Genomic DNA, 6,348 nt, shown 5'->3' on the forward strand with positions numbered 1-6,348 from the left:
ATCTTCCTCCCCAGTCATCAACATTAAAACCCATCATAGCTAATAAGAGCCCGAGCAGTATATACCCATATTGTGATTCCCAGTCAGACTGGGTTGCCAGAGTGAGGTGGGCAAAGGAGGGGGAAATTTTCCTTGAAATATTCCTCCTTCCCACCCACTTTCCCACTGCAATGGGGCCCTTAGAACAACTGGCCAGAACCCAACCGAAGGACGTGGCATAATAGAGAGGGACAAATAATTACTACTGCCCTGAGGGTGGCCAATGACACATCACCAGAGGGGTGGGTGGGTTGCTGATTTACACACACTCATATATTAAAAGCCATATGAACTTTATTTTTAAAGAAGCCCTTGTTTCTATTGCCTAGTATTGAGTTTGAATGTAAAATAGATAAGATAATGCCAGAAACTCAGATCAGCAGCAACTGTCCACCGCTTCTCTGTCAGAAAGAACACCTCTAAGGACTTTGAAACTAAGAACTGGTGCTTGAGTTCTCCTCCTCCTCCTCCTCCTCCTCCTCCTCCTCCCTCCTAATCTCTTTTCCTTTTGTGTCACACCTTTTAGATTTTAAGCCTGAAGGTAGAAGTTGTCTCATGATTAACCTTTATAAGGAGCTCTGGGAGCCTTTTGGGGCTGAAGTGTGAGGTAAAAACCACTGTGAAAGAATAAAGAAGAAACAAACTTATTCTTCATCAGTCTTGTCGTTCCCTTTGTTATAGCTTAATCCCCACCCACCCCCCGCAGAGGCAGGTTTCTTGCTCTCAGCCCTGTTGGGGACCCTATCCCAAATGCCATTCTAGTTAGATCAGGGACCCAGCTCCCCACAATGTTCTATACCTTGTGTGATGACATTATTACCTTTTTGGCGCCAGGTCAAGACTTTTCTCTTCTCCCAGGCATTTAGCAATATGTAATTAGCCTGGGTTTGTTTTTGTGGTTTTAAATTGTATGTTTTTGTGATTTTAAATTTTTGTATATTGTATTTAAGTGTTTTTATCCTACGTAAACTGCCCGGAGAGCTTCAGTTATGCGGTGGTATACAAATGTAATAAATAATAAATAATTTCTCAGGGGCATCCATACCTCTGGCCAACTTACCAACTTTTACCTCCTAAAACAGAGTTGTTTTGCAGCCAGTGGTGTTTTGCCATTTGTCAGGCAGAATCAAATATCAATGGTTTAGAAGCACTGCCCTAATACACTGCTCTGGAGTGGGTCTAAATCTGGAAGGAAGATCTGGATCTATTGGTAGTTTTCTAGGTGACTTGCATTAGATCAGCAAGGATTTCTGACTCTCAGCTATTTAACAGCAGCAGCAGCAACAAAATTACTTTCCTGCAAATTTTACAGCTGAAATGAAGAAAGCTTATTGGAACCAAGAGATTTTTACATAATACAATTGTTCTGTTCTGGTATTCAAAACAAATTTCTGGGCTCAGAAGCTTTTATTCTAATTGTAGGACTTTTCTGCCAGGCTCCATTTAGTGGATTTCAGGGTTCTAGCAAAAAAACAAAAAAAACCAGAGTTGATTTCACAAGTCTGCCCACCTCTGGTCTAAAGCACCTTTCAGGGATTCTTTCCAACAGCCTTTTGCAACCTTGTGCCCTCCAGATATTTTGGACTCCAATGCCCATCAGCCCCAGCCAGCATGGCCAGTGGCCAGGGATGCTGGGAGTTGTAGTCCAAAACATCTAGAAGGTAGCCCTAGAAACCTGTTGGAGTGTTAATGCTGTGAATTCCCCATCTTGTGCTCAACAACTCTCTATATAAACGTAAATAAACCATGTATCACAAAATACCACTAGCCTTCAGCGATCTCATTTCAAGAAATCAAAACCCTGGGTAACACTTGCATCCCTGGAGTTCTCTGCACCCAGGAATTGGGACAAGCAGCTGGACAAGCATCTGTCGGGGATGCTTTAGGGTGGATTCCTGCATTGAGCAGGGGGTTGGACTCGATGGCCTTGTAGGCCCCTTCCAACTCTGCTATTCTATTATTCTATGATTCTATGATCAGGGGCATAACAATATAGAGAGGAAGTGAGCACGAGGTAGATCTCCAGTGACTTCAACTCCCAGAAGCCCTTGACAGAATGGGCAATGATCAGGAATGCTGGGAGTAGAAGCCCCAAACATCTAATTTCTGCCCAGTCCTGAAGTAGACCATAAGTTATACCTATACATGTATAATCATGTATTCAGTAAACATGTCAAAGGCACAAATCCCCTTGTTTAAAAACACAAGTGTTATTAACATCCTAAAATGATTATGAGCTCCGGTTATTGGGCGATAAAGAAATGCAATAAATAAAATAAAAAGGAAATTACAAAAATGCTATTAAAATGCTTTGTTTTTAAAAACAAACAAAACAAAAACATCATTTCAAAACTTCTTCTTCTTCTTCTTCTTCTTCTTCTATTTAATCTTGAATAGATCCAAGACTGGGCCTTTAAAATTTGCTGCTCATCTCCCCTTGCCCAAAATCTCTGTGAGGACAAATTAAATCTTTACAAATTTTTAAGCACAACCAACCATTTGTTACACAGAACAGTCACTTGCCCACCTACACATACATTGGTGCTTCGTCCTTTCTTTCTTTCGATATTTATAAACACCCTTCATCAAAACTGAAATATAATATACAATGTTAATACAACCACAAAATGCAATAAAAACAATGAAATGCAATCATAAAACAGCATTAAGAGGCAGTACAGATTCAGTAACACAGACCGAACAACTTAAAACACCTGGCAAGCAGAGAAGTTTTGACCTGGTGCCAAAATGATTGCAACGTTGGTGCCAGTTGCATTCTTTAGGCTTCACCATCACCCTACCAGTTACCAGTTACCACTGACATTTATTGACATTTGGATCCCCCTGCTGTGTAGGGGCTGTCAGACACGGCATGCACCCTGCGGTAGCAATAACACACTAGCTCTTTGCGGGCTCCCATTTCCATATTAATCACTCCCGAACCACCTGCACACCCCAGCAGCAGCCCCAGGCGCTAGAGAAGGACAATGGCAGGGAGCAGGCATTTCCACCCATTCTACAGTGCAGCAATGAAGATGCACTTCGAGAAGTCCAGCGACATTCAGGCTGCAGCATGATAGAGGGAGGGCCAGCTTTGCATATCAATGTTCAAGGGTGCAGGGGCCCCCAGCATCTCCAGCTAGGGCAGAGAAAGACCATTGTCTTCAACCCTGGAGAGCCTTTGCTGCCAGTCAGTGTCAGCTGTACTGGGCTAGATGGTCTGACTCAGTAGAAGGCAGCTTTCTAAGATTGATCCAGGACACCTCTCAGAGTCCAGGGGCAAGGAGCTGGAAAGCAGGCTTCATATGGAAAAGAAATGCTCTTTAAACATACTTTGTTTCTTTAAAAACAAAACGTGACTTTGAAACATGCTTCTTTTCTCGCAATGTAATCTTGAATAGATCCAAGCATTACTTGGCTCATAATCTCCCATGGACCCTGCCAAAATCTCTTTGACCCCTGGGGACAAATCCTTGCAAAATTCTAAGCACACCGGTTTTTTACACATAATGCTCAGTTGCCCACTTACACATATGTTGGCTCCCCCTTTATTCCGTTTCTTTCTTTGGATATTTATAAACCACCTCCCAGGATCCAGGGGCAGGGAGCTCTGGAAAGAAAGCTTCATTCAGAAAAGCACTCCATGACAGATGGAGTGCCCCCATGTCCCATCCCCAGTGGGACAAAGGGGACATCTTTTTGTTGGCTGTTCTTGGGTAGCCCATGGCCTTCTCGAGATGATGGGAGCTGAGGTTCAGTGTCACCTGGAGGGCCACACCTTCCCCAAGTCTGCTCTGGTCCCTCTTCATAAAAGAATGGTGGCGGCCAGCAGCAGTAAACACCCCTGAAGGAAGCAACTAGTCCACACGCTCCTGCTTGTTTTAATCTGATAACTCAAGTGAGAAGTCATTAGAAAGCAAAAAGCAGCACATGCCAAATGACCTTGCAGACCCTTTGAATGGAACAACAGGCTTCACACGAATTCATCCCACATCACAGGGTACTGTGGTGTGTGTGTGTGTGTGTGTGTGACGACTATGACACATGATTAGAGCATGGATTAGGGAGCATTCAAAGAAAAAGCAGCAGCCACTGGTTCAGGGCTTCCCAATCTGGTGCCTTCCAAATGTATTGGGTTGCAACTCCCATCATTCCCAGCAACCAACATGGCCATTGCTGGCTAGGAATGATGGAAATTGTAGCCCAACACATCCAGAGGGCCCAGGTTGGGGGAAGCTACACCCGTTGTTTGGAGCAGGAGAAGGAAGCCTAATCACAAAGTTTCTTCCAAAAAGGATGGGGAAATTTGGGAGAGGGAAAGTAGGTTCACTATTTTCAGTCCCCTACACACATCATATGTACTGTATAAGAAAATGAAAATTCCCATAATACCCCATGCATTTGATAAAGTGGGCTACAGTCCATGAAAGCTTACACCAGAATAAATTTATTGATAAATTTGTAAATTTAAGGGGCCACAAGACTCTTTGCTGTTTTTGCTGTTAATGAAGTTTAAGTTGATGGAGGTAGATGGAAGCATATGAGTGGGGGAGTATGAGAATCAAGAGGATGCTTTCCAAATTTTGAAGGTTTAGTAAGGGTTGGTGTCAGACTTCTGACTTCCTTCTCCAGGTTTGTATAGGATAAATTTTCAAGTGGATGCATCTTGTAAATGAGCGCACACAGTAGTGCAATGCACAGATGGCCATTTTACATGCTAGGGAGGCACATTATGAACACATTGCAAGACAGTTACGTTTTTGTAGAACTATTTACTTCCTTTTATTATATTGTTTTGCCTTTCCCAAGGAACTACAGATGTCTCAATTTTTACCCCCACAACAATCCTGAGGCCGAGAGGGAGTGACTGACCCAGACCATCCAGTGAGACATGGGAGGCATTTGCTGGTCCTCTTCAGGCACCAAATGTCTTGGGAAAGCCCTGGCTGTGTATATGTCCCCCCCTATTTGGCTATTGTGTCTGAATAGGCAGAGGCAATCTAGATCTCTTTCTAAAGTGCGAGTGTGCACGAAAGAGCTCCTTAATGTGTGGATATATTTTCTGTAACTTTGTGGTTTATACTGTTTGTGTTTGAGTACTTTACCATGGAAGAGGCATATGTTTTTGGCTCCCAGGAAAGCATGGAAGATGGTTTCCACTAAAATATGTAGTGAAAAATGTTTTTTTCATTATTATTGTATATTGACTGTGGTGTGTGCATGCACAAATGTCATGTTGGGGCCAGAGAATAAGGTGCACTGCAGTTGGCTAGCCCTGGGGCCCATCATGACCTTAATGCGGCCATGGCTGTGTGGCTCTGAGGATAATATCATTAGTAGTGGTAGCAGCATGATTCTGTGCAGTTGTGTGACCTCCCACTCACCTACCTCTACGCATTCACGAACTTAAACTCACTTGATTCTCTGTGGAATGGGAGTTGTTGTTAGAATACGAAAATGTGGGTCCAAAGGGGTGCTTTTATGTGGTCGTATGCTTTACCCATCGCTCATTTGCACGTGTAATTTTAACGTTCATGTGCCTCAGTCCTTCCTTTCTATGCAAGGGTTGCTAGTATTGGCAATTCGAAGACTGTTCTGCATCCGCTGACCCCTTTGGTTCTACCTCCAGTGATACCCTTGGCTCCGCCTCCAGTGACCTGTTTTCCACCCCACCACTTAGATTGGCCACCAGCTGCCACTGAGTACTCTCTATTAAGTGGGGTCATTTGAGGCTTTAAAAGGTGGCCACAGGCACAGGATGTTGGACCACGAGGTGGATTGTTGGTTTAATGGAACAAGGTTGCTCCTAAAAGTGAGCAATGACTGCCAGATCCAAAAGCTTTTATTGAGACAGGCAACAGTAAACAGCCACCATTTGAAATTCATGAACCTTCCCCCATAATTCATTACCCCTCTCTCTCTCTCATTCCCTAAGGGGGAAGCAACCCATCAGCAAACACCAACCCTGAAAGGAAGGGACCCACAGGCAGTTCGAGTGCAAAAACATGTAAATTGCAAAAGGAGTTCTGATCAGATACAGCAATAAGGTACTGTGAGTACCTTCAGCTCCGCCAGGCACTGCTCATTGCGACTAATTGAGTAGAGCTGAAGTTCCAGATCCAGGCTGCGAAGCGGCAGGGAAGGCAGAAATTAAATAAGTCTGACATTTTTAATAACAATTTCCAGCCGTTGGAAGCCAGCGGCAGCATCTTCCTATGGAAATGCACAGCCTGCGGTTGATTTGCCACTTTGGGCTGAGCTGTTTCTCATTTAATGACAGATCCTTTCCAAACCTCTCACTTTGCAGAA

The sequence above is a fragment of the Elgaria multicarinata genome, chromosome 3, assembly GCF_023053635.1.
Source record: "Elgaria multicarinata webbii isolate HBS135686 ecotype San Diego chromosome 3, rElgMul1.1.pri, whole genome shotgun sequence".
Taxonomy (NCBI): Eukaryota; Metazoa; Chordata; class Lepidosauria; order Squamata; family Anguidae; genus Elgaria; species Elgaria multicarinata.